Source organism: Equus przewalskii, chromosome 28, assembly GCF_037783145.1.
Source record: "Equus przewalskii isolate Varuska chromosome 28, EquPr2, whole genome shotgun sequence".
Classification (NCBI taxonomy): Eukaryota; Metazoa; Chordata; class Mammalia; order Perissodactyla; family Equidae; genus Equus; species Equus przewalskii.
In genome coordinates, this window is record NC_091858.1 from 6,178,937 (window position 1) to 6,203,757 (window position 24,821).

The following is a 24,821-nucleotide window of genomic DNA, read 5'->3' on the forward strand; positions in this document are numbered from 1 at the left end:
GGCTCCAAGCAGGGGCTGGCACGGCCACCTTGAAGTTTAGAAAAATCACTCTGGCGTGGGGATGCAATGAAGGAGCAAGGGAGCAGGCTGCAAGAACAGGGGAGAGGCTGTCGCAGGTATCTGGGAGGCCTCAGCCAAGGTGGTGGTGGCAAGGGATGGAGAAAGGAGGACAGAGTGAGGATATTAGAGAGGATAGGACAGCAGGACTGGGGAGTGGTTGTAAGTGCAGGGTGAGGAGAGGAGACAGCCTGGACATGAGGGCAGGGCTGGACATCCCTGGCCACCGTCAAGATGTAGGACCCTACCATAACTCTCCTCCACTCCCCAACCCATTCATCTTCTGCTGAGATGCCAGCAATGTCACCCATGCTGCCACCATCAGGGTGACTAACTACTAATTGCAGAAAGGAAATTGCATATACACATGTGGGAAATGCTTCAGGCTCCAGCTGGCTCCACAGGTGGGGGGACGGGGGAGGGGGGGTTGTTGAGCTCAGACAGGAAGGAACTAAAGGGGAGAGATGCTCCCAATTAAATGGAGATTTCTTTCACATAAAAATGCAAGTGGAAGAGAATTTTGCCCCAAGGAGCAGCTGGAGCAGAAGAACAGGATCCTAAGTCTTCATTTAGGAGGCAGCTCCCTGAGTGGCCAGTAATTTTTCTTCTTGAAGGTGAAATGTTTGCAGTCCCTGCTCCAAGAACTTGGACCCCACGTCCTATTTCTTGCAGACTTTTGGCTTTTGTCAAATGGGAGATGCTGGAATCCTTTCCGCAGGAGACCAGACCAAGTTGCACTCTTGGCCTCGCTTCCCTGGCTCTGGCTCCAGTTTTGAGGGGAGAGGAAAGGGCTGGGAGACGGATGGAGTGGAGAACTCACAGGGGGATGAGGGAGGAGGAATGGAACACCCTTCCCAACAGCCCCTGGATGGAAGGACGGGAAGGGAGTCCTGGCAAAACAGCTAATCCTCTGCCTCTGGTTTCTCGCTCAGCATCCACAGCCTGGAGTTTCGACCCTTATCTGACTCCAGGGGAAGGGGAGGAGGAGTTGCTGATGGAGCTTGTTTCCAGGACCTGCTCAGCCAAAATACAGGCCACCAATCTGGAAAACACAAGCCCTTGGCTGACCACAGCCACCTGCCTCCGCCCACACAAGCGAGGCGACTCCATTTGTCTCTCCAGGATACTGTCCACTTTCAACCCTGATGTCCAAGAAAAGAGGATCAGGGAGCTGGAGTTAGCTGGAGAACGCCAATGCTCAACACATTGGCCTTCTCTCGGCCCTGAAGAAGCAGTAGAATCTGCAAAGAGGCCAACTAGAAGTCGTGGTCACTATTTTCAGAAGATGCTCAAGGAAATCTCTTCTTCAATCTAAAAACCTCTCCACCCAATCACCAGGAAGGCCACAAGGTCAAAAGTGTCCTTTTTGCTCACACTCCGCCCTTTCTTCCCCCTCACTGAGCACCAAGAATAACTTCCTGCTGGGGGTGAGGGTGGGTAAAAAAAGATTTAATTACAGTTTCTGTTTCTGACCTCACTCTCCCACCCCCGGGAGCCGCCATGTTGCCCTGCCTGGCTGTGGTGGTGTCAATGAAAGGGCACCGTCCTGGCTGACACTACCACAGGCCAAGGTGCCACCCAGAGAGAGCCTCAGGGCTGGAGGGTTCTCTCCAAGGCTAAGCTCACTCATTCTCACAGCAAGTCCTGAGCAATCTCTGGTAATACCAGAAAATGTGGTCTTGGGGTACCTTCTTAAGACTCCTAAGGCAAGATGGAAGAGGCTTCTAAGTCTCTGAAGAGAAAGTAATTTTTCCCTTGGATATCTCCAGGCCAGCATTGTCATCTCCTGCAATTTCCAGATCTCACCAATGACTCTGTCCCCTAGCCCCACCCCCACCACATTCTTGCTGCTCTGTGGCTGTCCACTAGCACTGCTTCATGCTGACTGCTTTCCACACCCAGTTCTCAGCAGCATCAGATGGGGCCTCATGTGTGCGGCCTGCCCTTCATCGTTGATAAGCCAGGGGCACACAACATCTCTGGGTCCTCCACCACTCTGAGCCTCACCTCCAGCTTCCAGAGGAAAATTTTTACAAATCCAATATTCACCAAGCAAACATTCTTCAAGTCCAACTCTGCCCTCCACCAGCCCTTACCTATCCTCTTAAATTCTAATAAGCAGGTGAGGAGAGCCCTTCTCCCCACAAAGCCCCCTAAACGGCTCAGAAACCCCTTCTAGTCTGGTCATCAGATGTTTCTGAAAACGATTGCTGAGCCAGGAGGAACATCTACGGAGCCTTGTGAAAATCATTTTTCTGGTTTGGGACCTTACCCACCAGGATTCCGTTAGCCGCCTTTGTTGTCCAAGAATTTGAGTTAGGAATCTCTCCAGGAGGTAGGAGGGTGATTAAAACAAAGAAGAGAATAAAAGCTTTTAGACATGGCCCGGCCGTGCCAAGAACAGCTTCAGAGGCTTACAAGTGCTCACAGGACCATCAAAGGCAAGCCGGCACCGATAGCTCTGTTTGTTGACTCGGTGAAATACTCCATCTCAGGGTTATTGCCATTGAAAACATCTCTTCTATCTGGAATCTTTTCTACACCAAGTGCACAATTGCTTCATTCATCTCTTCAGAGGAATCTGTCACCAAATCCATAAGCTGCCTCCGCCAGCAGGCGGGGCAGGATACCAACTTGCCCAACCTCCGCCCACTGGGATGAGCCAAGGATGCAGTTCCTGTGTTCGTAAAGCCCCAGATTCTCTCCTATCCTGTGGGTGGCACCCTCCAGCCTCCCCACCATCTTGTCCCAGCCCGCCTGGCTCTCATCAAGAATCGAGGCAAGGGGAGAGGGGTGGACGCAGGAATTTCCATCTCAATCAACATTCACGGAGAATGGCATAAACAAACGATGTGCACCTACGCCCAAGAAAGGAAAACTAACCTTATAGTCTCCTTCTACGTGCCAGAGGTGTGCTATGTCACACATTTGATCTTTACAACAACCCAGTGAGGTTGTTGTTTTATAGAGGAGAAAATTGCCCAAGGTCACAGTGGCAAGAGAAGGGCTTGAAAGCAACTCCCACCAGCTGATGGCAAGACTGTGGGGAGACCACTAAGAATCTGCGCTTCGGGTCACCTGTCTCTACACTGAGAGTAGCACTGGTCCCTCCCCTCTCCATCTCCCAGCCCTGTGGAGGGGAAACCAAGTGCAGCATGTGAGTCTAAGTGCTTTGTAAGCAGGAAAGCAATATCCAAATGTTAATGGGCTGTGACTTCCTCAAGGGCAGTGGGGTCTTCTACTTTATCTTTGTGTCCCCAGCACCCAGATCAGTGCCTGAGACAGAATCAGCCCTCTGCTGACGCTGGAGTGGAATGAAGCCGTGCCCATACCACGTCCCAAGGAGAGCAGTGAGGAGACCTCCCGGAGGTCTGGACGGGGTAGGGTATGGACTGGGAGGAGTGACAGGGAAGCCAGACATCACAGAGCAGACCACCTGACCAAAGAATGAGCACACAGTTGCGGGGAGTGGTGCAGATAAGGGAACCCCGCCCCTCTGCCACAAGGCTAGTCTGTCAGGTCAGCCAAATCCACTGAAGCCATACTGGAAGAACCTTGTGACCCTCTCACAAGAGGTAAGAGTTGAACTGATGCCCGGCACACTCCCCGGAGAGCTGAGCCCCCACAAGTTGGGAGTGGGGCAGGCAGAGGGGTGATGCCTGCCTGGTGCCAGCCTTGAAGAAACCCCGTGGCTCCTGACAGAAGGGCAGAACCTGATACCTGGGTTTGACTAAGAGCAAAAAAGAGCAGGTGCTCTGGGCAGGTTTCAGTTTGGGGGTGGGGAGAGGATGGAGAGAAAACAGGGGAGGAAGTTCTAGATTTGGGGTCTCTCAGGAAATCCCCGCAGACCCACCACATCAGCCTCGCAGGGAGGGAGTCTCCTGCCCCAGGCACAGACATTCCTGTCACCTCCTGGGGAGGCCTCCTCTGCCCCCTGCCGAGAGAGCTCTTTGAATCCCCAGGGCACCTTGTCTGTAAGCATTTTATGGCTCTAACGGCTTTCTGCCTTTGGTTGCAGGCATTTGCACTCCTGTCTCCTCTTCCTTAAGGAACCAATGTGGGGGGGGGGGGGGCCTTATTATTCTGCGTCCCTCTCAGCAGCTCCCACAGCGCCCAGTGCCTGGCATGTGCTCCACAGACACACGAAGAAATGAAGGCGGGTACAGGAGAGGAAGGGGACAAGAGGACAGAGGAAGGTCAGAATGGCCTGCTTCACAAATTGCCCCCTGCCCTGCCATCCACCGCCAACTCCAGGCCCCACGATGGCCCACCAGGGCACCAGACCATGTGCAAGGTGGGCAGCAGGCTGGGTTTCAGGCAGAGCGGAGGCCCGCTGGGCTCCTCGAGGTCTGGCCTCGCCTCAGGCCTCCGCCCAGGTGGGAAGCACTCCTGCAGCCATTGCATCTGCACGGCCATAATTGAGCCTCTCTCTCTAGAGTGATTTGTGTGTCAAAAATACGCCAAGACTGTAAATCAGGTGGTAGGAAGCTCTGTCTCCTGTTTTGCTGCTCAACCAAAGGGAGACAGACTGTACTGCCACGGGCTCCCAGATCTGGAAAACCACATCTGATTTCAGAGGAGGTTTTTAACAGGCATTAACAGGGGCCAGTGCTGGGGAGCAGGGCTCCCAGCTCTCCCTCCCTGGCCCAGCCACCTCCTCCCAGCTGGGGGGCTTAGCCGGCGGGGGACCTGAAAGCCAGGTGCCTAACAAACCCTGGTGTTCAATAGCAGCTGCTCCAGCTCCTCCCCAGGAGGCTCCGGAGGGGAATTTTCCACTGCCCAGTTCCATTTAGCTCTGCCTGCCTGTGCTGCTGCCTTGACTCTTCCCAGTGAGAGCAGGAAGGTGGGGACCGGCACAGAGTCTCCCCATCCAAAGGGGCTGCCAGCGGCCAGAGGTGTCCGTGGGAGGCGGGTGGGACAGAGGAGTAGGTGTTGTTTGTTTCCTGTGCCCTGGCCCTACCTCACTATTCTCTGAACCTGGAACGCTGGGTGTGTGGAGGTGCTGTGAGTGGGAACCAGGCCACCTTTTGAGTAGGGAGGAGAGAATCAAGGCCCTGGTTGCAGGGAGTGGGGACAGAAGGCGATAAGTCTCCCCCTCCCCGTGTCCCTCCCTTTCTCAGGATGTCTGAGAGATGCCCAGCGTGGGTGGGTGCTCCCTCCCCCCTGCCTCCGCTCCTCCTCCTCCCCGGAACTGCCGCCTCCTCCGCCTGAGTGGCTGATGCCCTCTGGGTTCTGTTTTCATTCCAGGCTGTGGATCCGGTCGTGGGAAGCAGGTAGGAAACCATGATTCTGGGGGTTAAATGAAGAATTATATTTAGTGCTCACAGAAAGCCAAATATTGGGTTAGCAGCCAGGAATGGAGAGGGAAAAAACCCAAAGCAAACAGCAGAGGAAAGAAATTCCTACCAAACAAGGTCCCTATTCATTCTTCCAGTCCCAGGTGCAGGGGCCTGCAGGGGTGAGACCTGCCGAATGTACGTAGCCCCTCCTGTGCTCATGGCTGTGGAGACACAAGGAGCATGCAGACCCGGACTTTGATGAGACCCCAAACTCAGATCCTGCATTGCCTGTCCCCAAGGGGCCAAGGGACTCTCAGCCCTCAGCCCAAAGGCTGTCGATATCTCTACTGGCAAGAGTACCCCAGAGCTCACTACGTTGGTTGGTCCTAAAGCCTTTGGGAGCCAGAGGTGGGATGGGGAGGAGGAGCAAAGTGAAAGGTTCCTGGTTTGACCTTGAATAAGTGATTTAATCTCCCTGGGCCTCATGTATGGAGTGCAGGGGTTGGATTATGGTTTCACAGGTGTAACATCCTGTTATTCTGTGTCTGCCTAAAACAAATAAGAGTGTGAGCAAGGTTATGACAGCAGTACCCATCTGTTACTGTGAGCGTTGAAGGTGAGGCCTGGAGAGATAAAGCCATGTGCTTCAGCTCGTTCTCCCCCTCAGCTTTCTGTGCCTCAGCCCTCCACAGAGAAGACTGCTAGGCCTGAGCTGACTTCCCTGGAAACCCCAGACTCCAGTGACGTGCTTCTGGAACCTGCTCAGACAAAGTTAGGTAAGAGCCTGGGCAGTGGGTGGGTTGCAACACCCAGCCTGGCTGACCAGAAAGCTGAAGAGGACTGGAAGTTCAAGAAGAAGTAGAGAGGAGGTGGAGAGAGAGAAAGGCCAGAAGGAGGAGACATCGAAGACCTCCCGAACATCTTCTGTGGGATCTCAGAGAAGGCAAAGCTCACCCTCCTGACTCCAGGACTCATTTGTGTCCAGCCACTGAATTATCTACTTGTTACCCCTCCTGTGGATCTCTCCCGAGGGAAAGATCTACCTTGGAAGGCTGGTAATAAAAGGTAATAAAAGATCTCTAAGGCAGAAATTGCTAGTCAGGGGGTAAAGAACTGAAATCTGACCAACCAGAAGAAAGGAAAGACTGCAATTCCTTACTCCCAGGCCTGTCTGTCTTTCTCTATGAGTCTGTATTTATTTCTCATATGCTTGACTCTCTCTGCTTCCCACCTCCTAGTTTTCTCAAAGGGGCCAAGCTTCTGGGCACCCGCACACTCTGTGAGCTAGAGATGCCGACCTGAGGACTAGCATTTCCTGTATGCTGATGAATGTCCACCCCAAAGAGCTCCAGCGCAAGGGTCGCCCTGTCTACTGGGTTATCCCCAATCCCTCCCTGTCTGCCCAGCTTCCATGCCTCATCAGCAGGGATTCAAAAACACGTATTTGTCAGACAAGTCCTGGGATCACAACCTTAGGAAAGGATGTGCAGAGCCAGCCACTGACAAAATTGTGAAATCAAATGAATTCCCACAAATCTGCTTCTCTTGCATTCCTTAAGCTCAGTAAATTGCACCACCTTCCACCAGTTTTCCAGAAACCAAAAATCATCTTTAACATCCATTCAATCTGCCACCTCCTATTTATCTCCCAAATATATTCCTACAATCTTGCCACCCCCACTATCACTGCCCTTGTGGGGCCTTGCCATGTCTCACTCAGATTACTGAAATTCTCTCCTAGCTGGTAACCCTGGTTTTGTGCAACTCTTCTTCATTCCATCCTCTGTAGTTTAGCTAGAGAAATATTTCTAAAATGCATATATAGAAAATAATTCCACTTGCTGTATGCAATTTTTTGTCGTCCATCCGCTAACTAGAGGACAAAGTCTGAGTTTGTTTGCAAGCACAAAGCTTTCCATCAGCTGAACCCAGCTTGTCTACCACCATTTTCCTGGTCTCCAGCCAGGACTGGTGACAGTTCCCTCAACAGGTCCTGCTGGAAGATTCCAGTCAAGACAGAGTGCTAAAATTGGTGTAGCCACTATGGAAAACTATATGGAGATTCCTCAAAAAATTAAAAATGAAACCACTATATGATCCAGAAATTCCACTTCTGTATATTTATCCAAAGGAAACGAAGTTATATCTCAAAAAGATTTCTGCACCCTTCATGGTCATTGCAGCAATATTTATAATAGCCAAGACATGGAAATAAACTAAGTTTTCACTGACAGATGAATGGATAAAGAAAATGTGGTGTGTGTGTGTACATATATATGTTTATGTACACATGTGGTGTGTGTGTATATATATAACACACACACACACACACACACAGAATGGAATATTATTTGGGAAAAAAAAGAAAAGGAAATCCTACCATTTGTGACAACATAGGTGGACCTTGAAGACATTAGATAAGTGAAATAAGCCAGGCAGAAAAAGGCAAATACCGTACAATCTCACTTACATGTGGAACCTAAAAATTTCAAACTCATAGATTCAGAGAACAGACTGGTGGTTGCCAGAGGTGGGGGTGGGGAGTAGCGAAATTGGTGAAGGCCGTCAAAAGGTACAAACTTCCAGTTACAAGATAAATAAGTCCTGGGGATGTCATGTACAGCATGGTGACGATAGTTAACAATAGTGTATTGTATGTTTGAACTTTGCTAAGCAAGTAGACCTTAAAAGTTCTTACCACAATAAAAAAATCTTTATCTATGTATGGCAATGGATGTTAGCTAGACTTATGGTGATCATTTCACAATATATACATATATCATATCGTTCTGTTGTATACCTGAAACTAATATAAGATTATATGTCAATTATGTCTCAATGAAAAAAAATGGTGTGTTGAGTTCTGTATTCCAACCACAAAGCCATGATGAATAAAACCCGTTTTAAAAGATAATCCAACACACATAGCTCGGCTCAAAAACAAGACTACTATCTCTGCGAACCATAAGTAGAACAGAGACAAAAATCACTGAATCGGGCTGTGACAGGTGCTGCTGGGTTCTGGGTCCCAGTGGTAGCCATAAGCTAGGCTCCTGTAGGGTACTGGGGACTGAAACTTCTCTTTTGTTGTTACAAAGGTCAAGTGTGGTTACCTTTGAAAGGGTAGTGACTGGCAGGAGCAGCAGGGGCTTCCGGAGGCTCAGAATGTTCTCTCTCCTGATCTGGGTGCTCATTATGCAGGGGCGCTCACTCGTGAAAACTCATCCAGGTGTTCACTTATGATTTGTGTGCTTTCTCTACATATGTTATACTTCAATAAAAAGGTTGACTTTAAAAAATGTTTTCCTGGGAGACGGGACTAGAGCCAGATTACGGCTTGAAACCAAGGACCAGATTTTTGCTTCCTTATGCATGAAAAGAGGCCGGGAAAAGAGTAGAGCTGCCAGCCAGCTACCAGAGGTTCAGCTTTCAGATGCTCTGGGCCAGGATAGGTGAGGCAGGAGGGTGAGAATAGAGGACAGCCTTGCAATAAGGAGCCATGCCAAGCTGCCTGCTGGCTGCACATCTGCAGTGGCATTATCCTAGTACAGGAGCAGAAACCATGAGCCAACACAGAAGACCTTGTTCTGGAACAATTTGGGCTTAGGAGAAAACCACAAATCTGTAAATCGCACAACAGGAAGAGGGGGAAAAAGACAAAAACAAAACAAATCAGGAGGGGAAAAGACTGCCATTCAAAATGGATCTGCAACCAAAATTCCAAAACACATCTTAAAAACTGAAGTCCAAGGCTAAGAAAGATAGTATAATCAACAAACAACATGAATTCGTTCCAGCTGATATCAATCTATAGAGTAATATGGAAAAGACGGTCAAAGGTATTTACATTGCTCAAAGAAATCATGAAGATGGAACAATTTTTTAAAAAAGAAGCAAGAAGTATTAGATGAAAACAGGTAGAAATGGAACAAGAACAAATGGGCATAAAAACCAATTAGGGGAAAAAAATTGATTGGAACTCTTAGAAATAAAAAACAGTTATTGGATTTTTTTTTAAGCCTTGAGATTCAGGTTAAACTCAAAATTGAGTGCAGTCAAAGAGAAAAAATGATGAATTGGAAGATAGTAAGTAAAATCATCCAAAACGCAGTAGAAAGAGGCAAAGAGGGAAAAATAATAAAAGGCAAGTGAAGACATGAAGTCAGTTGAGGCACTCTAGCCTGTCCAGGGGTGATCTAGAAGAGAGGGGAGAAAGTGGTCATATGTTTTGTTTTTTGTTCTTTTGTTTTTGTTTCTATCAGTGTTCTTACCACCTCCTTCTAAACTCTTCTGGTACCAGAGATTTAGAAAGCAGATTAGATACTGGAGTCGTTTTCTTCCTGCGGTGGAGGCAGTAGGTGTCCAGGCTTGAATTGATAATCAAAGGTCTCTCACCCTAAAAGATATTTGGCCCAGATGGTTTTAGAAACTTGTTTTCTTGAACCTGTAAGGCACAAATAAACTCTCTCTTAAAAGAACGTTTTCAGTTCCTGCAGCAGTTGTCCTCCCAAATCCTTCCTCTGATAAGATTTTTCAGGCACACAGGATCACCCAGCTACAGGCCACATCCCCAACCTCCCTTGCAAACAGGTGTGGCCAAAGGACTAATCCTCACCTTTAACTATCAGCAGAAGGGGTGCTACTGCTCCATCACTTGCTATATTAATTCCCTAGGGCTGCTGGAAAGAAGTACGACACCACAAGCAGGGTGACTTAAACAACAGAAATTTATTCTCTCACAGTTCTGGAGGCTAGAAGTCTGAGATCAAGATATCAGGGTTGGTTCCTTCCAAGGGTTGTAAGGGAAAATTTGTTCCACCCCTCTCTCCTAGTTTGCTAGCAATCTTTGCTCTTCCTTGGCTGATCTCTGTCTTCATGTTCATGTGGCATTCTCTCTGTGGTGTATCTGTATCCAAATTTCTCCTTTTTATAAGGACACTGGTCACATTGGATTAGGGGTCTACCTACTCGAGTACCACTTCATCTTAACTAAGCATATCTGCAATGACACTATTTCCAAATAAAGTCACATCCTGCAGTACTGAGGGTTAGGACTTCAGCATATGAATTTGGGGGAACACAATACTTGCTTGAAAGGAAGTTGATTGCCCTCCACTTTCTCTATTCTCCCCTTCCTACGGGCTGGAACACAGATGTGGAGCTGAGCCACCTTTGGCCACGTAGATGAAGACACCTTAGAAGATGGCAGAGACACAAAATGGAAAAGCCCTGGGTCTCCATATGATGACATGGTGGACATCTGCCCTACCAGTCTGGACCATTCATTTCCAGACTATGAGTGAGAAATATGCTTCCATCTTATTTAAGCAACTGTATTTGGGTCGGTTTTTTTGTTTTTTTTGTGGTTGTTGTTGTTGTTATCGGAGCTTAGTTTTTACTCTAACAAATACAGCTACCCAACTCACTTTATGAGAATCTTAACTTTAATACCAAAACTCAATAAGCACACAGTATGCCAAAAAAATTGTAGAGCAATATCATTTATGATCATAAATGCAGGGCTTCTAAATAAAATACTAGCAAATTAAATTCAGGGAACTAAATTTATAAAATCAAGCATGACCTAGTTGTGTTTATCTCAATAATTCAAGAATGGAATGGCTCAACATAAAATCTATTAAAGTACACTACTTTAACAGATTAAAGCGAAAAAACCCACTTAATCAACAGAATAGTGATTCAATCAATCAGAAAAAATATTTGCTAAAATTCAACACTCATACAATTGGGTGTGTAAACATGGAGTGTATAATTAATGATGTGAAGGAATTATTGCTAAATCTGTTTGATAATGATACTAGGGTTGTTTATTTTTCTTTTTTTAAAGAATTCTTCTAGGAATACATACTGAAAAATTTACAGATAATGTGATGTAATGTCTGGCGTTTGTTTCAAATAACACAGAAAGGGGAGAAGTTAGCAGAGGTATAGATAGAAGAAGATTGCCCATAAGCTAAGTTATTGAGGCTGTGTAATTGGCAGACAGAGGTTTATTATACCAGTCTGCCTACTTTTGTGAGTGTTTTAATTTTCCTTTAATGAAGAGTTAAGAAAATTCACACTCAAGCATGACTTTAAAAGAAAATAGGAACACAAGTCAAAGTCTTTAACCTGACAAAAGTCATCTATCAAAATGAGAGTAAAAATCACTTTTCTTGTGAAACTTAAAAGCATTGCCATTAAAGTCAAGAACCAGACGAAGATGTTGTTATAACTGCTTCTACTCAATGTGGTACTAGAAGTCCTAGCCAAAACGATAAAAGAAGAAAAGAAAGAAGACATATGAGAGTTGGAGGTTGACGGAGAAACGAAACTATCCTTATGTACAGATAATACGATAGCATATAGAAAATCCAAAAAACCTGACAAACTATTAAAATTAATAGTAGAGCTCAGCAAGGAAATCTAGTTTTAAAAAATTGATATTCACAGTAACAATAAAAATGATCCATATCCAGGAGTGATTCTAATAAAAGATGCGTTTTCTGAAGAAAATTACAAACATTATTAAAGGACCTAAAAAAATACTTGAATAAATGGATAGATACATCATGTTTATGGGTAGGAAGATTCATTCTTGTAAAGATATCAATTATACCAAAATTAATACATTGATACAATGCAATTCCAATCAAAATCCCACTAGATATTTCTTGTAACTTGACAAGCTTATCCTAAAACTCATGTGAAAGATCCAGTGTCAAGAAAAACTAAACAATTTTGAAGAGCAAGGTGAGAGAACTTGCCCTACCAGGTGTCAAAACTTCTTCTAAATCCTTGGGAGTTAATCCAATAAGATAACTGAGGAGGAATAGACAAACAGACCAATGAAACAGAATAAACAGCCCAGAAACCCCATATCTTTGGAAACTTGATATATGATAGAGGAGAGATCCCTAAACATCAGTAGAGAAAGAATGAATTATTTGGTAAATGTACTAGGACACTGGTGATTCACCTGGAAAAAAAAATTAAATGTTAACTTCACACTATACAGAAAACATAAATTCCAGGTGTTCAAAAGACATTATAAATATATAAAAAAAAAAAACCCTGAAAACGTTTAGAAGAAAATATAAGAGGAAAAAAAGAGAGTAAATATAGGAGGATACCATTATGGCCTCAGGATTGAAAAGGATTACTTAAATAAAACACAAGAGCCTGATCCATAAAGAAAAAAGATTGATAAATTTGACTATAATAAAATGTAAAACTACGGTTTAAATGAGAGAAAATTTCTAAAAATTTAAAAGCAAGACAAGGACCAGGAGAAGATGTGTGCAGCACACACTGTGACGCAGAGATTAGCATCTATGTTTTATAAGGACTTCTTAAAGATCAACCTAAGAGAGGTTCCAGTTCCAGCAAGAGAGAGCGAGCTTGCCCCGCCTTGTCTCTCTCATTGAATCCAACTACAAACCCCACACAGACTGCACGGAGCAGCAGGCTATCTGAGGACACTGAAAAGTCAATGGTAATAGGCTGACTGGAGACGGATACCAGAGTTCAAAGTTCTACCCAATCACGGGTGAGGTTACCAGGTTTTTTCCTTCAGTATCACCTGGCCTGAAGGACGCCCAAAACCCAGAAGTACACACCACATGAGGACGGAAAGAGCTCCAAGAGAAACCTTCTTTTTCTGGTCCAAGGGTGGAGAAAGGGGACCGTTGAGGGTCAGAAAGAGTTCTTATTTTGTTTTTTATTTTGTTCTCTTTGTTTGCTCTCTCCCACTCCAGTCCCCAGGCAATACTGAAGTGGAGGCATGATGTTGGCAGGTGCCAAAACTCTGAGGGACACAGAGGGGCTGGGGTCTCCAGAGTGTGGGGCAAATTCCCATTATTACTCTCTGATTTGAATGATTGCAGATTTCTTATCAGATATCATGGAGGCCAGAAGGAGGAGGAACGACATAGTCAAAGTGCTCAAAGGAAAAAAACGGTGCACCAAGAATTCTATATTCAAGTCAATGCAATCTCAATCAAAATTCCAGCTGTGTTTTTTGTCAGAAATGGACAGGCTGATCCTAAAATTCATATGGAATTGCAAGGGACCTTTAATAGCCAAACAAATTTTGAAAAAGAGGAACAAAGTTCGAGGACTCCTACTTGCAGATTTCAAAACTTACTGCAAAGCTATAGTAATCAAAACAGTGTGATACTAGCATAAGGATAAACATATAGATCAAAGGAATAGAACTGAGAGTCCAGAAATAAACCCATATATCCATAGTCAATTGATTTTTGACATGGGTGTCAAGACCATTCAATAGGGAAAGAATAGCCTTCAACAAGTGGCACTGGGACAACAGAATAGCCAGATGCAAAAGAATGAAGTTGGACCTTTACCTCACATCACATGCAAAAATTAAGTCAAAATGGACCAGATACCCAAATATAAGTGCTAAAACAATAAATCTCTTAGAATAAAACATAGGCATAAATCTCATGGTCTTAGATTTGGTAATGGAGTCTAAGATATGACGCAAAAGGTACAAGCAACAAAATAAAAAATAAATTAGACTTTATCAAAATGAAAAACTTTTGTCCATCAAAAGACACTATCAAGACAATGAAAAGACAACTACAGATTGGGAGAAAATATTTATATATCATTTATCTAGAAACAAAAATATAGAAAGAACTGGTGCAACTCAACAACAAAAAGACAAATAACCCAATTCAAAAATGAGCAAAAGATTTGAATAGCTATTTCTCCAAAGAAGATAAACAAATGGCCAATAAACACATGAAAAGATGCTCAACATCACTAACCATTAGGGGAATGCAAGTCAAAATCACAATGAGATACCACTTCACACCCATTAGGGTGGCTATAATAAAATAAAATAAACAGAAATTAGCAAGTGTTCGTAAGAATGGGGAAAAACTGGAACCCTCATACATTGCTGGTGGGAATGTAAAATGGCGCAGCCGCCGTGAAAAACAGTTTGGCAGTTCTTCAAAATGTTAAACATGGAGTTATTACATGACCTAGCAATTCCATTCCTAGATATATATCCAAGAGAATTGAAAACAGGTGTCCAAACAAAAACTTTTACACGAATGTTCACAGCAGCACTATTCATAATAACTAAAAAAGTGAAAACAACCCAAATATCCATCAACTGATGAATGGATAAACAAAATGTGATTTATCTATACAATGGAACGTTATTCAATCATAGAAAAGAATGAAGTATTGATACATGCTACAATGCAGATAAACCTTGAAAACATTACACCAAGTGAAAGAAGCCAAACATAAAAGGTGACGTGTTGTATGATTCCATTTATACGAAATGTCCAGAATAGGCAAATCCGTACAGACAGAGAGCTGACTAGTGGTTGCCAGGGGCTGGGGGATGGGGAAATGGGGAGCATTTCTTTTTGCTTCTTTTTGGTGTGATGAAAATGTTGTGAAGTTAGGTGATGGTTGCATAATATTATGAATGTACTAAAAGCCACTGAATTGCACACGTTAAAATGGTGAATTATATGTTATGCGAATTTTGTCTCCAAAAAAAAAGAATTTCTGTATCCAGTGAAAATATTCTTCAAGAATCAGAGTGAAATAAAGATATTCTCAAATAAAGGAAAACTAAGAGAATTTGTCATCGGCAGACTTGTTCTAAAATAAATGTTAAAGAAAGTTCTTCAGATGGAAGGAAAATGATACCTGAAAGAAACTTAGAACATCAGGAATGAAGAAAGAAAAACAGAAATGGTAAAAATCTGGTTAAATATAAATATCATATAATATAAAATCTGATCAAATATAATACAGAGGGGCTGGCCCCGTGGCACAGTGGTTATGTTCGGCACACTCTGCCTCAGCAGCCCAGGCTTGGTTCCCAGGTGTTACATCAGTCATCAGCAGTCATGCTGTGGCAGTGACCCAGATACAAAATAAAGGAAGATTGGCACAGACATTAGCTCAGGGAGAACCTTCCTCAAGCAAAAAGAGGAAGATTTCCAACAGATGTTAGCTCAGGGCAAATCTTCCTCAGGGGAAAAAAAAAAAAAAATATATATATATATATATATATATGTAACAGAAATATATTCTTCTCTTGAGTTCTTCAAAATATGTATGACACTTGACAGCAAAAATTATAACATAGTTCAGTGAATTTTTGGTGTGTATAGATGTATACATATGACAACTACAAGAAGAAGCGGGAAGGGTAGAGGGACCTAAATGGTGGTAAGCTTTCTACATTCTATACGAAGTGGTAAACTATTAACTTTAAATAGACTGTGAAACATTAAGTGTACATATTGTAGTCCCTGGAGCAAACACTAAAACTTTTTGTAACAAATTATACAAAGAGGTATAGTTAAAAACTCAACAGATAAAATAAAATGAGATACAAAATACTAAAAAAAGTATACCTAATTTCAAACATATCAATATTTATATGAAATGAAAGTGGTCTAAAAGACAGAGATTGTCAGATTAGATTTTAGAACAAACAACAAGACCCAACTATTTGCTGTCTACAACTTTATAATATAGGTAAGTTAAAAGTAAAAGAATGGAAAAAGATATCCTGTGCAAACACTAATTAAGAGAAAGCTGGAGTGGCTGTATGTTCTTTGTTTTTGTTTTATTTTGTGTGAGGAAGATTGTCGCTGAGCTAACATCTGTGCCAATCTCTCTCTATTTCATGTGAGATGCCAGCGTGGCTTGAGGAGCAGTGCTAGGTCCACACCCGGGATCCAAATCTGCAAACCCCAGACCACCAAAACAGAGTGCATGAATTTAATCACTACACCACAGCGCTGACCTTGAGTGGCTGTATTAATAGAGACTGCATAGCAAGGATAATTTCCAGGAATAAGGAGGGGAATACATAATAATAAAAGAGTCAATTCACCAAGAAGACTTAACTATTTTAAACATATATGCACCTAACAAAAGAGTATCAAAATACATGCAGCACACACTGATAGAACTAAAAGGAGAACTAGACAAATCCACAATTATATATGGAGGCTTCAACATTACTCTCTCAGTAACTGATAGGACAAGCCAACAGAAGATAGGCAAAGGTAAAGAAAAACAACTATTCTATCCACCAACTGGATCCAAGTGATCTTTTCAGAATACTCCACCCAACGAGAACAGAGTATACGTTCTCAAGTGCACACAGAACATTCACTATGATAGATTATCTCTGGAGTCATAAAACAAACCTTAATAAATGTAATAGACTTGCAATTATACAAAGTATATTCTCTGACCATAATGGAATTGAACCAGCAATCAATAACAGAAACATAACTGGGAAACCTCCAAACACTTGGAAATTAAACAACATAATAATCCTTGGGTCAAAGAGGAAGTCTCAAGGGAAACTAGAAAATACTTTGAACTGAATAAAAATACAACGTATCAGAATGTGTGGGTTGCAGATGAAGCAGTGCTTAGAGGGTAATGTACACTATTAAATGTTTATATTTGAAATGAAGAAAGATCTCAAGTCAATATCCTAAGCTCTCACTCTAAGAAACTCAAAAAAGAAGAGCAAAGTAAACCCAAGACAATCAGAAGGCAAGAAAGAATAAAAACAAGAAAGAAACCCATGGAATTAAAGACAAAACCCTTGAAATTAAAGAAAAAAAACAAAAGGAAACATCGTGATGAAACTAAAAGCTGATTCTTTGAAAATTTCAATAAAGTTAATAAATCTACGCAGGCTAACAAAAAAAGCGGGAAGGTGGTGGGAGAGAGGACGGAAGTTACCAATATCTGGAACAAAGGAGAGGATCTCACCCTATACCCGACAGACGTTGAAAGAGTAAGAGAAGACTGCTAACGACGTTACACAAATAAATTTAACTAAATAAATGAACCAATTCTTGAAAGCCACAGATTACTAAAGCTTACCTAAAAAGAGATAGATAATCCAGATAGTCCCACAGCTATTAAAGAAATTGGATTCATAGTTTAAAGTATTCTGATAGTTTCTTGGGATAATGAAACTGTTCTGTATCCCAATTGCTGTGGGGGTTACATAAATCTTTACATGTGTTTAAACTCAGAACTGCTATCCCTCTCCTCAAAAAGTCAATTTTACTCTAATTCTTAAAATTAAAAAATCAATTCAGAAAAAGCCAAATAAACAAATAGCAAAGTGGATGAAAGTAAATAGCAAACTCACAGAAGAAACAAACAAAACTGTGAAGATGTTCAGCTTCCCTAGTAATCAGGAGATGCAATTAAAATAACAATGAGAAGCCGTTTGGTATCCACAGTTTGATCATATAGCAAGTACAGTAGTGCATCAAGTGACAACAGGAATACTTTCTGAGAAATGCATTGTTAGGTGATTTTGTGGTTGTGCAAACATCATAGAGTGTACTGCAGGGGAACATAATTTGCCACCCCAAAATGTGTCTCTTTAACATGAGGATTATTTTAGGCTAATTTGTTTAAGAAACAAAAGACTCAGAAAGTTTTTCTTGTTATCTCCTCCTTAACTGTCTAAAAAATTTTAGGTTAAAAAAAACCTGTCTCAGGAAATGAGATATCACCTTAGTATAACGTCAACCATGTGTTGAACAGGGAGGGACCTAGAAAAGCCTGTTTGCTGGGCTCCCCTCTGTGTTCTTCTCTTTCTGTGTGGCCAAACACTTGTTTTGCAAACGTTTGCTCCTTTTCACCTACCTGTGAATTGCCTTTGAAGTCCCTGACTCTCCCCACCCCCACACCTTCTTTTGTCTTTAGCTGAGGAGGGTGTTTAAGGTGAGGGCTTCTGCCATTTTGGTGAGTTACTTGGTTTTCCTGGGTTTCTCCCATGTATACATGTTCTTAAACTTGTGTTTGCTTTTCTCCTGTTACTCTGTCTCATGTCAATTTAATTCTTAGACCAGCCAGAAGAACCTAGAAGAGTAGAGGAAAATTTCTTCCTTGCCTACAGTACTTACGCAAACCTAGATGGTCTAGCCTACTGCACATCTAGGCCACATGGTACTAATCTTACGGGACCACCATCGTGTTGCAGTCCGCTGATGACTGAAACATCATTTTGCAGTGCATGAGTGTATTGGGACGACGCAGATCAATAGGACTCTCAGTCACTGCTGGTAGCAGTACAGCTGGCCAATCCCTTGGAGCGGAATTTCCCAAGATGAAGCTAAAAATGGGCCTGCCCTTCCCCCCCAGCAATGCACCTTCTAAAATTCTCGTAGGAACACAAAAAACAACATGCCCAAGAAAGTGCACTGCAGCATTGTCTGTATGAGCAAAACATTTTTAAAGGCTAGAGAATTAATACATGGTGTATTATTCATACAATGGAATACCATACAATATTTTAAGCTCTATTTCATGATATGCTATTTTGAATAAATGAACTTATGGCATCAACACAGATAAAATCCCAAGGACAGGATGTTGACTGCAAGAGCAAGGTGTAAAAATGACACTATTTAAATAAAGTTTGAAAACACACAAAACAATGCTATATATTGTTGATGGATATACACAAATGCTCTGATAGTATAAAAACACAGCTGAGATGTAAACACAATCCACCATGGGTGCTACCTCAGGGAAATGCAGGAATGTGCTCAGGGTGGAATACACTAGGGGACATCAACTGTATCTGTAATTTCCTTTTTTTTTTTTTTTTAAGAAAAACAAAGCCAGCAAGTCAAAATAACGGAATTCAGGGAGATGGATGGTTGGATGGTGGATTCACGGGATTTCATTACGTTATTCTTTGTATTTTTTTAGATATTTGAAGTGTTTCATGATCACGATAAGAATTACCGCCACCCACAGTATCCATCGCAGTGGGCAGAGCCCGTGGCAGTGAGCACGCAGCTCGGCTCCCCAGCTCTGGTCCCATCTCTACTGCTCTGGAGCTATGGCACTTGGAAAAGTTTCTTCGCTTCTCAAGCCTCAGTGTCCTCATCTGCAAAATAAGGATAATAATAGGACTTTCCTTAGAGTATTTTTGTGAGGCTTACATGAGTTAAAATGTAAGGTGCTTAGTGTAATGCTGGGCACACAACGAGTACAACATAAGCATCAGATTTTTCTTCCTATTTCTCAACCTGTGACACTCAGCTGTCATCTCTGTGAAACTTTCCAGGACACTGTTCCCATGTCTAATCCATCTATCAAGACCGGGCCAAGGAGAACTGGGCGCTCCATCCTGACTTCCACCTTGCTTAATTGTGTAGCATAACTATTTGTCTGTCTGTCTGCCTGACTATACTGCTCTCTTATTTATCTTTGTGTCCCTGATGTCTGGCAATGATAGGAATGTAAGAATCATTGTGGATGACTGAAAGAACAAACAAAAAAATGAACAAGTGAACGTCCCTCCTGTCTCCAGTGCATCCACTAGTGTTTTCTCCCATCCCCCCTCCTCTTTCCAGGCGCCCTGGACTATTAGACTGGCTTAAGTCCCTCCAATCACAGAAGAAATACTTGACCAAGAGTCATTACTCTAAACAAACACTCTTTCGGGGCTGTAAAAGAAACCCATATGTAGAAGGCAAGGTTAACACAAAGGAAAGAGTCTCTAATGGTAGAATCTAAGATTCTAAGGCACGCACGTGTGCACACACACGTGCACACGCACACACACCATCTATCTCTGCTCAGAGGGATTATCTCAGCAAGTGAGACATATTGGAAGGTAATGTGGGAACAGAGCTCTCAGGGAAAAAGTTGTGAATGTTCTTTGAAGAGTTGTGCGTGAGTCACATTTTTAAAAAACGCAAATCATATTCCTAGTGAATAAAAGAATGTTTTTAATTTACTGGAGGACCTGGCTAGTTAAATCTTATTGTGAACTCTTTATTAAAGACTGAAGTAAGGAATTCTTTTGTTAAGTAAATATTCAGGCCCTTCCTTGCCAAAGAGCTTTTGAAATCTTTGCTGTAATTATGCTGATGTTTTCTGTGTTTATATGTTAAATGCCTAGAGCTTAATTGTTAATGGGTAAATAAGAGGAGCCACACGGTCCTTGCCAAGAGAGGCCCAAGAACCAGGGCTGTAAGAACAATGGCTCCGCGGGGCTCCCCTGGAAGGGGTGAAAGGCAGTAGGGTAAGCCAGCGGCTTGGGCTCTTCTCTGTAGACACGGCTCCTGCGGGGCCCGGGGAAGAGACAGACCTGGGGGTGACAACGAAGGCTACTGTCAGGTCGTGGGCCTGGGCCTGAACGAAGGTGTCGGCAGGGCCCTGTCCAGCCCACGTTTTGTTTCTCTGCACCGTCAATAGGTCAAGAATTCCTGCTGCCCTCAAGAAAACCAACCGGAGAATTACGACACTGTAGGAATAACTGGCAACCAGATGACGGGCCGAGGGCTGAGGTCCTGGGCTGGTCTCTCAAGGCATTGGCCCTGTTGGAATTCCACAGCCACCCGCTCGTGAGCTCTGCAGCTATTAAAGCTTAGGCATGTAATTTAACCTTTCCTCGAGGTCCTTCTCAGCATACTGGGGATAAAGGGACCTACTTCACAAGGGTTTCATGAAAATTAAATAAATTAGCATGTAGAAAAATGCTTAGAACCATGACTGGCATATAGTAAGTGCTATATAAATTAAATATTTAACTGAGAGTTAAATAAACATTGTGTTAGGTTTCCAGATATCAAGTTGATCTGGAACAGAGGTGCAACCAACACCTTGCTTGTGGATCGTTTGCAGCGTTCCAGTGAATTGGTCCTCCTTCACATCGATGCATATTTAAATACAGTGTAGTCTTTCTAGTCTCTGCAGTGCATCCTCCAAAAGATTATATGCCCAGGATAAGAACTTGTGAGGATGATAAATAGAAGATAAAAACAACAACAAACACGCACATAGAGACACATATTGGGTTGGTGGTTACCAGAGGGGAAGGGGGCAGGAAGGCGGGGGAAAGGGGTGACTAGGCACATGTGTGTGGTGATGGATGGTAATTAGTCTTAGGGTGGTGAACATGATGTAACCTACACAGAAATCAAAATATAATGATGTACACCTGAAATTTACATAGTTATAAACCACTATTACTTCAATAAGGAAAAAAAAGAATTTGTGAGAAAACTTCTGTGTACTTTTATTGAAAGCCCAACCCGGCATGTTAAGATCAACCCTGTCTTCATCTTCATCTTGGAGCTTCTCCCCCTTTAGGGACTGGGGTCTTGGCAGAAGCAGGCTGGGACCTGCTGAGCCTGCCAGGGTATCTCCAAGAAAACCTTAGCTATTCTAGGCAGAGGAACCTCAAATCCAAGTCAGCAGATCAGTTGCAAGAAAGGAGTTGAGTGGAAGTCTCTCTGTTTGCCAAGGGAGCCTGTTCCAGGTTTGAAGTGGGGAGAGGAGCAGAGGGTACTCAGAGGAAGCAGGCTTGAGGCAGACACAGTCGGCTAAGGCGGGGTAGTTCCTTCCAGATCCTAGTCCTTCAGATGGATAGAACGTGGTCAGAGATCAGCTTCTCACATAAGTAGCAGGAAACATGCTCTCAAGACTAACTAGACTCAAAACTTCAGAGTTGAAAAGGGGTGTTTCAACCCTCAGCTATGAGCAGCTAGCCAGGACCTAAGAGTTTCCGTGTTTCTAGGCAGCAGGCCCCTGGGTTCCCAGCATCACTGAACCTACTTAGGTCCTGGTTACTTAGGTACTACTTAGTACTTAGGTGCTTAGCACCTTCTAATAGGTACTCCCTGGGAGCACAGCCGTGGACCGTGATCTACAGGGAAGGCACAGCCACACCTATAATCTCCCTGGATCCCCACAACCAGATGTCTGGTGCCGACAGAGGATGCCTTTAGAGCATTTGACAGCAGAGGAAGCAGACACTCACGGTGACTAATGCCACACCCAGGGCCACATAGCTACTAACGGCTTAGACAAATGCCTGAGCATCCAGATCCCGGATGCCGTTCACCAGACGCTGCTACACTCCGTCTCTTTTCTGAGGGATCCCCAAGGGAAAGATGAAAAACAAGTGCTCTGCTCCTCGTGTGAGCACCAGGACATGGTGCCCAGTCTTCCCTGTAGAACCAGGGCCACGTTCAGTTGAAGGCAGGTCAGTGACAACCACACGCAGACGATGGTGCTCAGTGAGCCCCTCCTTCTTCTGCAGTCACCCTCACCCCTTGTCTGTTCCCACTCTGGCCTAGGCGCCTGGAAGAGCCCCGGCCCGCAGCCCGTGATCTGCCTTCGGGAGAGCAGCACTTTCTTTTCTCTGCAGCTTCAGAAACAACCGGTCCAGCTCAACAACCAGAGGTGGAGTCCCCAGATGCCCCAACACTTCCATCTGCCTGGGCTGCTGGGAAGGGAAGGTTGCTCTCAGAGGCGCTGAAGACCATACTCCAGGAGGCGCTGGCACATTCTGTGGTGTGACCAAGCGTCGGCTCCCTTTGTCGTGTGAGGGGGACTGGCTCACACGGCAGATACTGCGGCCTCTCTTGCAAGACCCTCTGAGGAAGCCAGGAAGAGATGCCCAAGTCAGGGAGGGAGGAGACCCCATGGAGCAAGGACCCCTCACGGCTGAGGAATTTATTAGAAACAAAGAGCTTGAACTTGGAAAGGGCCTTGAACATTGCAGGGTTCAGTCCAGGAAACTGGCTGAGGAGCCTTGGAGCAAGAGACCGAAACCAGCCAAGTTGGGGACGGAAGAGAAGGAAAGGGCTGAAGAGTGAACAGAAAGACAAAGAACAGGCAGTTCCAGAGAGCCAAGAACGCAAATCACTTGCAGACGCCGGTGCGATGCTCCGCCAAGACTCCTGTGGGAGTGCCTGTCACTGTGGGCTCAGGCACGTCTGCACGTCACAGTGAGTGTGAGCCTGTGTGTGTAAACGTCCCCGATGAATCATCCCATGTGTGTAATGATCCTGTCGGCTCATGAATCATTCAGTGTGTGTCAGAGCCAGGGGGCGTGTGTGTGTGTGTGTGTGTGTGTGTGTGTGTGTGTTCGTTCCAGTGCACAAGTCCGTGAGGCTGCCCGGGCCGGAGTGACACTGGAATGTGAATGAAAGCCAGACAACGCAGCGGAGGGCAGAGCACTCCTGGGGTGAAGCTGTGTTTAAAGGGCACCACGCTTCATTCACACCGTACATCACACACCACATTTCTGAACCCAGTCCAGAGAAAGCCATCTGTCCCTCCTTCCTGCCGAAACAGCCCCATGGAGGTGCGGTGTTAAATTCTTCAGGCTTGCGGAGTTGTTTTCAGAGTTAGAGATGGCCACAGTCTCAGAATCCTAAATCTCAACTCCTTCGTTTTACAGAGAGAGGGACTGTGGCAGAGAAAGCCGACACTGTGATCCCAGAGTCGCAAAGCTGCCTCGTAGCAGAGCCAGGTGCCACTGGAGTGTCCTGACCGCCCCCCACCCCAATTCCCCCCTCAGTCCTCAGTCTACCCACGCAGAGTGGGTCCTTCTTCCTCGGGGATAAGATCACTTCTTTTTACTAAAATGCACTCAGACTCTCTCATGGAATGAAACATGTCATATCCTAAAGGCTGGAGTCCATGAATAACCTCAAAGGCAAAGCTGGGACATCCCAGCCAGCTAGCCATGGACTCTGAGTCATTCGACCTCTTCTCCTAGTCAGGAGGAGCCCTCGGGGAGAGCCATTCTGGGGCTTCTGTGTCCATAACCGGCCAGGTCCTTTGGCAGACTTGACGCTGTGTGATTCAGAAGTTGCTTGTGAGGCATCTATGAATGTCTTGCTCAAGAGTCCTGATTCTTTCTCCTTTCACCTTTCTGGTGGCTGTTTCACTGCTCAATCTCGCTTACCCCACAAAAATAAACACTGTAGGGGATTTATTTTAGCAGTGCTGAGGAAGAGTTTGGTAGGTAAAGAGCCTGAATCTATTAACTATTAAGATAAGGTTTGGGATTATCTATGAGTTTCAGCTATCCATTCCATTCATTCTTCTCAGATGGCTCAGAGTTGACCTGAACTTCAAAGGGATCACTTCAGCCACTGGATTTATTGTTCTTATTTCATATTAATTAAGTGCTTATTATGTACACAGCACTGCTGAGGCCATTCAGTAGGCACATTCTCTGTCCTGCGTCTCTGGAGAACAGAGATTGATCATCTCATTTATCCAGACTTTAAAGCCCTTTAACTCCAATAGCATCTTGTCACTGACTGTGGAGGCGGCTGGGATGCTGAGGGCACAGCAGAGTAGAATGAATGAAAGGGACAGAGAAACCACTGCTCCAGGAGGCATCTGGAGTGAAGCTGGTCTTACATCTGGGTCCAGGTTCTGCATTCCCAGAATGGTATCTTCCAAACAGGGCTCTGCTACACACACGTCTTGGGAAAGGGAATTAGGATGTCTTCTTGTGTGGTGGATGGATTGACAGACCAAGCAAATTTTGATACAGTAGTGTCCCTCGCAGGCAGCACATGGGCCAAAGAAGAATAACCAAATGTTTCTCTGAGTATAAATAAATATATTTGGCATTTATTTCAGCATTATATGTAATAGCAAAAAGCTGTAAACAAC

The 24,821-nt window shown here is 44.2% G+C and overlaps 1 long non-coding RNA gene across 2 annotated transcripts; it reads left to right on the top strand.

Moving 5' to 3' along the window:
* Window positions 1-5,196: 5,196 nt before the first annotated feature.
* Window positions 5,197-20,138, top strand: LOC103560269 (uncharacterized). Of its 2 annotated transcripts, none has more exons than XR_011534123.1 (4): window positions 5,197-5,330; window positions 6,004-6,401; window positions 10,490-10,635; window positions 19,098-20,138. It is a non-coding gene; the product is annotated as an uncharacterized lncRNA (long non-coding RNA). The 2 variants fall into 2 exon arrangements; XR_011534124.1 differs by having other exon boundaries at window positions 10,490-10,677; window positions 19,098-19,690.
* Window positions 20,139-24,821: the final 4,683 nt, after the last annotated feature.